Genomic DNA, 12,536 nt, shown 5'->3' on the forward strand with positions numbered 1-12,536 from the left:
AATGTGTCTGGAGGTTGGAATATTGAGGACATAGCTCTTTAGGAAATATATAAACAGCATTGGAAAGATGCAGAGTTGGGTTTCTCTGTACCTTCACTCCCGGCAAGACCAGTGCCTATGCAACTCGGGGGCATCCTGGACCAGCCTGACCAAATCTTTTTAGGTCGATTTTGATAGTGAAAGAATAATTATTGATCTTAATGAGGCTTCACTACACATACATCAAAATCATTGTCATATTTGGATAGAGTCTTCCAATAGATCCCTAGCCAGGGTGAGCCTTAGATTAAGCAAATACAACTATTAAGCAAATCCAATTGCCTAGAGGGCCAGGGGCTCCACAGACCAGGCCTCAGCCAGAAAAGCAAACAGCATGAATGAGGCTGCAAACACCAAGACATCAGTCCCAGCAGCTTGCACTTACCCTATGCTATTGGCCCAGAAGGGAACTGTATTAGTTTTCTATCACTGCCATAACAAATTACCACAAGCTTAGTGGTTTAAAACACACAAATTTATTATCCTTCAGTTCTGGAGGTAAGAAGTCTGAAATGGGTCTCATGGGACTAAATCAAGAAGTCAGCAGAGTTGTGTTTCTTCTGGAGGCTCCAGGGAAGAATCCATTTCCTGGCCTTTTCCAGCTTCTAGAGTCTGCCTGCATTCCTTGGCTCATGGCCACATCACAACATCTGACTTCACTTTTATTGTTCTATTTCCATCTCTCTGACTCAGACTGCCCTGTCTCCCTGTCATATGGAGTCCTGTGACTACCCTAAACCCACCTCAATAATTGAAGATAATCTCCCCATTACAAAACCCTTAACTTAATCACATCTGCAAAGGTTCCTTTTCCATGTAAGGTAACATATTCAGAAGTTCTGGGGATTAGGATGTGAACATCCTGGGGGATCATTATTCTGCTTCCATCTGAAGAGTGTTCGTAAAGGATGGTGGTGCTTCTTCTGGAAATGAAGTTCTGTTAGTCCCAGAGCCCACTGTGAGATCAGTTGTGGAGAGGGAAGAGGGTCATAAAAGAATGGCCTGGAAAACTCAAAGCAGTACATGTGAGTACAAAATGAGAACACTAGCTGACACCTACATTAGGTTTACTCTTTCGTACTTCTTGTCTTACTCATTACTTCAGCTTATCAGGGTGCATACCATTATCATTCCAATTTATAAGAAAAGATATTGAAACAAAAGTTTGAGTTACTTGCTCAAGATTGTATCTGTCATAAGTGGTAAGGTCTGAATAAAAATTGAGGCCTGAATGTGAATCTTAAATTCACATGGTGAGTTTAAATATTTCAGAATCATGGAAGCAAAAGTCTTAGATGATGAAAAAAAAAAAAAAAGGACAAGAAAAGGAAATAAAAGGTATGTAGATTGGGAAGGAAGAAATCTGTCTTAATTTGCAGGTATATGAATCTCAATGTAGAAAATCCAAAGGAATCTACAAAAAAAAAAACCACCAAAACCAACAACTCTCTTGAAACTAGTAAGCGATTGTAGCAAGGTTGCAGGATACAAGGGTAATATACAAAAGTCAATCACTTTCTTATACACTGGCAATGAACAAATAGAATTTGAAATTAAAGACACAATACCATTTACATTAGCACCCCAAAAATATGTACAGGTGTAAATCTAATAAAAATGTATAAGATCATTATGATGAAAATTACAAAACTCCAATGAAAGAACTCAAAGAACTAAATAATAAAGATATTCCATGTTCACAGATAGGAAGACTTAATATTGTCAAGATGTCAGCTCTTCCCAACTTGATCTATAGATTCAATCTTAATTAAACCTCAGCAAGTTATTTTATGAGTATCAACAAACAGACCCTGAGGTTTATATATAGGGGCAAAAGACCCAGAACGGCCAATGCAATATTGAAAAAGAACAAAGTTGGGGCACCTGGGTGGCACAGCGGTTAAGCGTCTGCCTTTGGCTCAGAGCGTGATCCCAGCGTTCTGGGATCGAGCCCCACATCAGGCTCCTCCACTATGAGCCTGCTTCTTCCTCTCCCACTCCCCCTGCTTGTGTTCCCTCTCTGGCTGGCTGTCTCTATCTCTGTTAAATAAATAAATAAATAAAATCTTTAAAAAAAAAAAGAAAAGAAAAAGAACAAAGTTGGAGGATTGACACTACCTAACTTCAAGACTTACTATAAATCCACAGTAATCAAGATAGTGTGGTATTAGTGAAAAAAAAATAGACCAATAGATTAATGAAACAAAATAGCAAGCCCAGAAATAAAACCACATACATATAAACTGATCTTTGAAAAAAGAGCAAAGGCAATACAACGGAGCAAAAAAGGTTTTCAATAATTGGTCCTGGAAAAAAATGACATCCACATGCAAAAAAATCAGTCAAGACACAAACCTTATACCCTTCACCAAAATTACCTCAAAAGGGATCATAGACTTCAAGCAAAGGGTGAAATTAATTATTAAATTCCTAGAAAATAGCATAAGAAAACACCTAGATGACTTTGGTTTGGTGATGACTTTTTAGAAACAACACCAAAAGCATGATTCATGGAAGAAAGAATTGATAAGCTGGACTTTACTGAAAATAATAACTTGTACTCTGCAAAACACAATGTCAAGAGAAAAAGAGAGAAGATAGGTCACAGGCTGAGAGAACATATTTGCAAAAGAAACATCTGATAAAGAACTGTTTTCCAAAATATATGAAGAACTCTTAAAACTCAACAATAAGAGAAAAGAAAACCAAATTTTTAAAATGGGCTAAAGACCCTAATAGACACCTCACTAAAGAAGATTTACTGCTGGCAGATGAGGAAAGAGGCTCCGCACCGTATGTCATCAGGGAAAGGCAAATTAAAACATCGAGATAGCACTCACGGCTATTAGAAGCCAAAGTCCAGAACGCCGACAACACCAAATGCTGGTTAGGACGTGGAGCGACAGAAACTCTCGTTCTGGCTGCTGGGAACGCAGAATGGTGCAGACACTTGAGAAGACAGTTTTCTGGTTTCTTACAAAGCTAAACGTAGTCTTCCCACATGATCCAGTAAACACGCTCCTTGGTATTTACCAGAAAGAGATGAAAACTTATGTTCACACAAGAACCTGCACATGAATGTTTACAGCAGCTTTATTCTTAATCACAAAAATGGAATGATCAAGAAGCCTTCACTATGTGAATGAGTAAATAAACTCTGGTCCATCCAGACAATGGAATATTATTCAACAACAAAAAGAGATGAGCCATGAAAAGACCTGGAGGAAACCTAAATGTATATTACTGTGTGAAAGAAGCCAATCCGAAAAGACTGCATGATTACAACTATATGTAATTCTGGAAAAAGCTGAACTGTGGTGACAGTTAAAGTATCAATGGTGGGGGCGCCTGGGTGGCTCAATCCGTTAAGCCTCTGACTCTTGATTTCAGCTCAGGTCATGATCTTAGGGGTCCTAAGATGGATCCCTGCATTGGGCTCTGCATTCAGCGTGGAGTCCGCTTGAGATTCTCTCTCTCCCTCTCCCTCTGCCCCTCCCCCACCTGGTGAGGGATAAGTACAAGGAACACAGAGGAGTTTTAGGAAAGTGAAAAGTACTGTGTACGACACTATAATGGTGGATACATGTCATTATACATTTGTCCAAACCCATAAAATGCACAACACCAAGAGTGAACCCTAATGTAAACTATGGACTTCAGGTGATGGTGACGTGTCAGTGTAGGTTCACCAAGGACAAATGTACCCTCTGGTGGGGCATAGTAATAATGGGTTCACCTATGCAGATGTGGGCAGGGGTATCTGGGAATCTCTTCCTCTCGATTTTTCTGTAAGCCAGCAACTGCTCTAAGAAAGAGTCTTAAGATCATGAAAGCACCCTTTCCATGGAAAGGAGACATTTTTCACTATCACTCTGCAGTGGAATGACCTTACTGGAAGGAGCTGTTAGGTCAAGAGCCTCAGATCCTGGAATGAAGCATTCTGCCTGTGATACAAAGGTCTGTAAGCCCATGATTCATGATGCCAACAATTTCCTGCTAATCCCTCTAAGTTTAAATCAATCTGACAATGTGCATTCTCTGTTTCATGTGCTCTTTAGATCCAGTGTCTTCACGGCACCATGCTTCATGATGTCAGCTACAGACAATGCAAGTTTGTAAAGTATGATTAATGTGCCATGTGTCAGTGAAAGGATCAAAGGTGGTACGTGCGTGTGCTCTAATATGGTCGGATGTCCTTCCAAGAGTTCAGGGCTCTGGGGCTCCCTTCCCCACAGAGAAGAGGAGGGGGAAGACAACGCCACTGAAGAAAAGGACGGAAATTTACGTGGTATGAAGTATTTTCATGATCCAAAAAGATAAGGACCGTTGGAATGAAGAGAAGGAAGGAGTCAAAGCACAAGCATGAGCTGCCGTGTGAGCAGCACGGGCTACTCCTCTCTTTATCTGGAAAGAAGTAAGCATTTCTGATGGCCCCCAGGTCTGTACAGAACCCATCTCAGAGGTGCCCTGCAACATCTAGGTACTCGGGCTCAAACAAGGGCAGACTCCAGGATAAATCCACACATGTGTGGGCAGCTGCCCCACTCCACGCCAACTCCAGGTGTGAGAGTTCGGCCTCTCTGTGCTCTGGTTTCATTATGGCAGCGCTGAGCCCGCCCATGACTCAAGCCAGGAGCGCCCCGGCCACACGAGCCAGCACCAGGAAAAGGACCTGGGGAGTGGAGGGCGGGAGCACCAAGGAGGAGACTTCCCCAAGGCTGCTTCCAAGAGCAGAATCCCAGCCAGGGAGGGTGTGGTCCAGGGCTCAAGGACCTGAGCAGTCATCGCTCAGGGTGAGGACCAAGCCAGAGGCTGGGCGTGGGAGAGCACTGGGGAGGTCAGGACCAAGATGCGTGGTGCACCAAGGGGCTCTGAGCATGCCGGGACACCCAATCCCCTAGCAGTAGGGTGCATACTTAATTTATTATCCAAAAATGACACTTTTGAGAGTGAAGGGAAACGCTAACATACATACCAGGGTGTGATTCACACCACCTGTGAGTGCTAGCCCTGTGTTGGCGCTGGGGGTGGAAGACGAGAAACAAGGACAGCCCGGGAGCCCTCTGTGTAGGGGTGTCTGCCTCCCCACTGCACAGACAAAGAGAGACATGGCTCTGTCCATATGGGGCCTGAATAGGACGAATGGTGCAGAGGCAGGAGGCACTTTATGGTATTAGGTTTTACACGGGAAAGAATTTACACTTGGAAAATCCCAGGAGTCCCACCTTTAAAAACTTATAAATTGACTCCCCCTAGGGCTAGCGACATTAGTCCAACAAAGAGACTCATGAGATGCAAATAACCTCTGGTAATGAGCGAATGAAAAGACCTAAATGCTTCTGCTGGCCACAAACAGTCATGTTCCGGGAAGGTGGCCATGCCTCGTATCCCCACGTGCCGGAGCCATCGCCAGCAGGACGGCAGCTGCAGGGAGGCATTAGTAGGAAAGACCTCCAGACTCAAGGCGGGGAGCCCTGTTTCTGCGTAGGCTGTAGAAAGCTGCACGAGAACATGGCCTCTACTCTCGCCACGAGAAGAAGCCAGATAGTCTATGAGATCATAATTAGTCTTCAGTTCCTGGAGACCTGAGGTCATAAAGCAACAGGGAAAGTAAATTTCAATGTGTGGCAAGCCCCCCGAGGAGAGTCGGGGTACACAGGTGACTTGATGTTGGGTAGAGCACTGAAGAATGTAGTTAAGCGGCAGAAGGAAACCACTGAAATCCCAGGATTTCTTAAATGCCAAGTAAAGGTTGAAGGGTAGCTCCCCAAAACCTACGTCCATGTCCTGATCCCTGGAATCTGCTACCCTACTTGGAAAAGGGGTCTTTGCAGATGTCATAGCTAAAGAGTTTGAGATGGAGATCATCCTAGACTGCTGGAGTCCTGAGCCTGGGGACAAGTTTCCTTATGAGGCACACAGGGCAGCCCAAAGACACTGAGGCACAAGGGACTTGGGGCCAGAGGCAGAGACTGGAGCCCAGCTGGACACAAACCAGGGAGGCCAGCAACCGCTAGGAGCTGGAGGAGGAGACACACTGAAATCTGTCCTGGGGCGTCTGTGGGGAGCTCAGCTCTGCCCACCTCTCCATTTCTGACCTCTGGCCTCTAGAACTTTGAGCTAATCAATTTCTGGTGTTACACACCGTGAAGTGTGGTCATGTCAGGGCGGGACTACTGACTCGTACAGCTCAGGGTCCCTGGCACTTCTGGGCACCGGGCGGTCTGCGCCCACTCACCAGCTTTTTTCTATGGGCCTTTATCAAGTATTTTCAAGAAAGATCAGGACAGGGAAGGAGACCTGACAGCGTTCTCAGCAGTGCACAGGCACGAATCCCGTCTGCTCCGTGGACCCCACTCTGCTGTGGGACAAAAGCCAAGCCAGGGCAGGGCCAGCCCCCAGGGCCCAGGAAAAGACGCTCTGCTGCAGGGAGAGGAAGAAGGAAAGCCATTTTCCCTGTGAAAGCAAAACAGACACTTTCTAAGACCAATAAAAGCTGAGTTCATTAATTCCCTGCCTACTTGCTCTCCAGAAATTATTGACGGAAGTTCTCCAAGCAGAACAAGTGTGAGATCGATGAGCCCAGGATCTACACAGATGGATGAGGAATCTCAGAATTGGCAAAAATGAGTGAACATAAAATTCTATTTTAATCTTTTTCAAAGATAACTGTCTGAAACAAAACAAGTAACAATCTATGGTAGAATTTATAACACATGTAGAACCAAACTACAGGACAGCAAAAGGGCAAAGAGGGCAAAGTGGAGGCGCTCTTTTGTTGACGGTGTGCAGAGGCAGATGGTGGCAAAGTAAAGATGAGTATCGTACACTTGACGACATGCGTGGAGGGGAGGGACTAGCTGTAAGGTAAAATTGAATACACAAAACATTCCATTCATCTGAAAGAAGGCAGGAAAATAGGAACAAAGGAACAAGGTGCAGATGGAATAGAAAACAAACAAGATATGGATTTAAATTCAATCATATAAGTGATTACGGGCAATGCAGACTGTCCATTTGAACAGCAGAGACGGATCGCGGAAAGAAAGCAAGATGCGCCTGCGTGCGTTAGAAAAAGCTTTTGTTTTGTTTTAATATAAAGACAGAAAGGTTACAAGTAAAGGGATAGAAAAAGATGCAGCATGGGAACACGAATCAGGAGAAAGACTAAAAGGCAGAACAGGGTCCATTACAAGGAGAAGGCAGAGAGAGAAGTGTTCCAGACTGGTCCATCGGTCAGTTCATTGAGAAGACATGGCAATTCTAACGGCCCCAGCTGACGGGGCTTCAAGATGCATAAACCAAAAGCCAAGAGACCTAAAACGAGAAATGGATGAATCCACAATGATGGTTGGAGATCTCAACTCCTCCTCTCTCAGTAACCGATTGAAAAAAAAATACACAAAAAATCAGTAAGGCTGTAGAAGATGTGAAAAGCAGTATCTACCAACGAGCCCTAACTGGGCCTTTTTTAGAACACTCCGGCCAACGATATTCTGAAACGCACACAGAACGTTTGCTGAGAGAACATATTCTGAGGCATAAAACAAAGCACAACAAGATTAAAAGGATTTAAATTGTACAAATTGCATTTTCTAACCACAATGTAGTTAGCCAGAAATCAACAACAGAGCAATACTTTAAAAGTCCCCAATATGTGACTATTAAAAAGCACGTGATCTTGAAGTCAAAGAAGAAATATGAGACAAATAAAAATAATTTGAATTAAAAGAAAGGAAAATACAACATTGAAATTTGTGGGATGCTGGTAAAGAAGGGCTTAGAGAGCAATTTATATCATTAACTGCTTATATTAGTAAAGAGGAAAGACATCCGCTGCCTAACTTTCCATCTTACCGAACTGTAAAGAAGAAAAAGAGCAGATTAAATCCAGAGCAGGCAGATGGAAGAAAGTGAAGATGATGCCAGTACACAAAATAGAAACAGAAAAACAATAAAAAAAAATCAATAAAAGCAACAAATTGATAACCACTTAAACAAACCAAATAGGAAAAAAGAAAGAAAGCAAAGTACGAATATTAGAAATGAAGTAGATTGGGTATCAACTAAAGGGATGATAAAAGAAAGTTATTAACAACTGCACTACCATAAAGTGTGTAAGTCAGATGAAGGGCCACAATTCCTCTGTAGACACAAGCTGCCAAAATTCTCCCAAGAACGAGGCAACTTGAATAAGTCTACATCGATTATAGAAATTGAATTTATAGTCATTTGAATTCTTTGGATCCCACAAAGAAAAGCACAGGCCCAGGTGACTTCGTGGACACACATTACCAAACATTTAAGGAAGAAAACACCAATTTACACAATCTCTTCCAGAAGACACTCCCCAGCCCACTTGGTGAGGCCGGTGTGGCTCTGCACCCAAAGCAAGGAAAGTTATTAAGAAGAAAAAATGAACAGACTAATAAACCACATTAGGTACAAAGATTCTTAACAAAATATTAGCAACTTAAATCCAGCTACATACAGAAAGGTCAATATAGCATGTGTAAGTAGGGTTTACCCCAGGGATGCAGGTTGGTTCAGCATTTAAAGATCATTTAACGAAAAATAGGTAAATAAAAATAAAGATGTAATTGGCCATACCAGCAGTGTAAAGAGAGAAAACAGTACCATCAACTCAAATAGCTGGGGAAAGAGCATCTGGCAGAACTCAATACCTAACATCTCGTAGACACTCTTAGAAAGCTAAAAACAGAAGAGAGCCTCCTCGACCTGATAAGGACCATCCATGAACCCCCCCCACCTAACGTTACACTCAATGTCAAAATGCTGAATGCTTTCCCCCTGCAGTTGGGAAACAGGGAAGGATTTCTACTCACTGTTTTTTCAGCATTGTGCTGAAGGTCCTACTCGGTGCAAAAGCATGGAAAGGCAACAAAAGACATTCACAGACAACATGAGTGACGATGTAGGAAATCCCAAAGAATTTACACATGAAAGCTCCCAGAACAATTAGTGAATTTAACGTGACCCTAAGATACAATGTTAGCGTATCAAAGTTAATTCCACACCTATACTACCAATGAACAATTGAAAAATAAGAAAATTAATTTAAAAGTTCTATTCACAATAATAGCACCAAAACAAAACACAGGACAAAAACACATAGGTATAAATCTGCCAACATACGTGTAGGATCTATATGCCGAAAAGTACAAAACACTGATGGAAAAAAATGAAATAAGACCTAACTAAACGCAGATACACTGAGTTCATGGATTCAAGGACTCAGTATTGTTAAGATCTCCCCCAAACGAGCTGTAGATTCAATGTAATCCCAATCAAGATAGCAGCAGGCATTTCCGGGGGGTAGAAATTCAGACTTTACAGTTTACATGGAAATGTGAAGGACCTGGAACAGCCAGGACAATTCTGAAATTGAGAGCAGAGTTGGAGGACTCCCACTTCCTCACTCCAAGACTTACCTTAACGTGACGGAAACCAAGACCGTGTTATTAATGTAAAGACAGACATATATATTAATGGAACAGAACAGAGAGTCAGAAATAGTCTCACACATATACACTCAGTTGATTTTTGACAGCTTTGCAAAGAAAATTCAATTGGGGAAGAGCAGTCTTTTCAGTAGCTGCTGGAACAAATGCACATCAATATGCAACAGAAATAACACTAACCGTTACCTCACGCTGTGTACAAAGTCACTAGACATGACTCAGAGCCTTGAATACCAGAGTTAACACAATAATACTTCTAGAAGAATATACAGAAGACCTTTTGGACATTGTGTCAGGCAAAGACTTCTTAGATGGGATACAAAAAATACAAACCATAAAAAGGGTAATAAACTTGACTTTATCAAAATTGAAAGTTTCGGCTCTTTGAAAGACTTATGAAAATGAAATGGCCATCTGAAAATTGAAAGATAAAATATCCACAAAATACAATTAAATAAAGGACAAATATCCAGAATTGATGAAAAGAAAAACTCCTTACAATTCGATAATGACACGAATGACCCAATCGAAAATGAGCAAAATATTGGAACGGATGCATGACCAAAGAAGACATACAAATGGCAAACAAGTACATTAAAAGATGTTCCTCAGGTCTGGGAATACTTAAAATGCTGAAGGCTGGGGAGGAGCCCAGAAAGCGATGGGGGTTTTAGCCAAAGGACAAGGAGCCAGTGTGAGGGCACCGCAGTGACCAGAGTGGGGACAATGGAAGCAATCACACAAGCAACGGTAGTATTAGGGTATAACCCATGGTGTGAAATAAATACCCTCGAGTCAGTACAAATATACACAAACAGTTGAAAACATAAATGAGGGAGACGGAGCTCCTCTTCCTCAGGGTGAAATTCTAATTTATAAAGGAAAGAGAAAAATCACCATTCTGCAAACAATATGCTAATAATTGTTGCAGGCAAGAATCATGAGTAGATGTTAGCTACTGAATGAAAACAATGATGAAAAATGGGATTGTGCCTCGTCTCCAAGGATCTCCCAAGATAGTTACTAATTTGGAATGCATAGTTTCCTTACAGAGGAAGAAGTGACTCCACCATGTAGAGATGGGGTGGATGGCACAGGACCGAGGAATCACGGATCACCGTCATCCATCACTTCTGTCGTATTCTTGCCCCAAATGCATCAACTATTCCTGAGGAAACATCAGAAGGACTCAATTTGAGGGCTCTTCTTTTAAACAACTGACCAGAACTTGTCAAAATTGTTGAAGTCAGGAAGGAGGAACTGTCACAAATTAAATTAAGGGAATCTGACAGCCACATGCCATGTGGTAGGTAGCCCGGACAAGATCCGGGACGAGAGAAGAAAATTAGCGTGAAAACAGGTGAAACGTGACTGGTCTCTGGATCGGTGAGGTCAGAGGCTCATTTCCTGCTCTCCACAGTCACACTACGGTTTTGTAAGATTAGAGGAAACTTGAATGGAAGGCATAGGAGCTGTGAACTATCACAACTTTTATGTGAATCCACAGTTATTTCAAAGTTTTTAAAAATAACAGCTGGTAGGGAAAAATGCCAATTTCATCAGTCATCACGGAAAGGTAAATGAAAACTACAGTGAGATACTTTGCACCTACTAGAATGGGTCAAATTAATGAGACTGACCACAGCAAGTGCTGGCGGAGATGCAGAGGAGGGCCGGGCTTTGTTTTTTCATTTTCTTATCGTGGTGAAACACGCCGAGGTGATTAATATCTGCATCTGTGCAGGTGTTTCCAGATGAGATTAGCGTTTGAACTGATGGAACGAGAACATCGGATGGCATTTCCCCATGTGGGTGGGCCTCGTCCGATCTGCTGAGGGCCTGGACCGAACAAAAAGGGGGAGGAAGGAGGCGTTCACACCTGTTGTCTTCACACTCAGACTGAAACCACACCACCAGCTTTCCTGGGGCTCCCGCGTGCAGAGGGCGGACTGTGGCAGTTCTCAGCCTTCATCCCTGCCTTAGCCAATTTCTCCTAATAAACACCTTCATGTCTGTATGTCTGTGCTCCGTTGTGCTGGAGACCCCTGACGGTTCGTACACGTAACATGAAATTTGCCCGTAGACGATCACCGCATTCCCAGTGTTGTGAGCCATTTCTACTGCCTGATCCCAGAATATTTTTGTCACCCAGCGGAAATCCTACACCCATTAAACAGTCACTTCCTCTCTCCCCATCTTTCTAAAAGGTACCTGGCGTTTCTTTAATCAGTAGGACACACAGACAGAAATGACTATCATGGAGGAAGAAGTTTTCACATTCACGGAGCCATAGAAACTGGAGGTAGGGCCACGGGGGAAGCCCCAGGGTCAGTGAGGAGGCGTGGGCAAGAGCATTTATAGTGGGTTTTGCAGGAAAGGCAAGGCAAGGCTGAAGAGGTTTAGGCTTGGCCGGTTTCACCCTTCAGCGGCCCCCGGGTTATCGAGGTGGTTCCCCTGCTTGTCATCGGCTGAGGGCAGGGGAGTCTGATGAAAGGAGGTGGGTGGGGGAAGGCACTCAGGGTGCTTGGTTTGCATGCAAAGGTGTGCTCTCAGGCACGGTGTTTGCTATCTTCAGGAATTAGCTAATTCTGGGGGGGCAATCCTCCTCTGTGTCTCCAAAGTCCCAAGATGTCGAAGCATCCTAAAACACAGAAAATAAAAAGCATGACTAATACACCCCCTCCTCCCAAGCCCTGACGACCACTAATCTACTTTCTGTCTCTCTGGATTTGCCTCTTCTGGACATTTCATATAAACGAAACCATGTACTACGTAACCTTTTCTTTTTCTCCTGGCTTCTTCCCTTCAGCACGATGTCTTCAAGGCCCACCATGCTGCAGCACGAATCATACTTCACTCCTTTCTCTGACTGAGTAATAATGTTCTATCGTACGGTTATCCCACACCAGGTTCATCCCGCCACCCATCAGTGGACATTTGGGTTGCTTCCATATTTTGGCAATTGTGCACAATGCCGCTATGAACATTTGTGTACAAGTTTTTTGTTGTTGTTTT

At 43.1% G+C, this 12,536-nt stretch overlaps 1 long non-coding RNA gene across 3 annotated transcripts in view; it reads right to left on the reverse strand.

The window, feature by feature from the left end:
• LOC125281317 (uncharacterized) overlaps window positions 1-12,536 on the reverse strand; it is a 39,609-nt gene that overhangs the window by 16,281 nt on the left and 10,792 nt on the right. For all 3 annotated transcript variants that reach the window (XR_007188457.2, XR_008957059.1, XR_008957058.1), the window contains one exon: window positions 10,572-12,162. This is a non-coding gene — a long non-coding RNA (uncharacterized LOC125281317). The remainder of the gene's footprint in view (window positions 1-10,571; window positions 12,163-12,536) is intronic.

The sequence above is a fragment of the Ursus arctos genome, unplaced genomic scaffold (assembly GCF_023065955.2).
Source record: "Ursus arctos isolate Adak ecotype North America unplaced genomic scaffold, UrsArc2.0 scaffold_1, whole genome shotgun sequence".
Classification (NCBI taxonomy): domain Eukaryota; kingdom Metazoa; phylum Chordata; class Mammalia; order Carnivora; family Ursidae; genus Ursus; species Ursus arctos.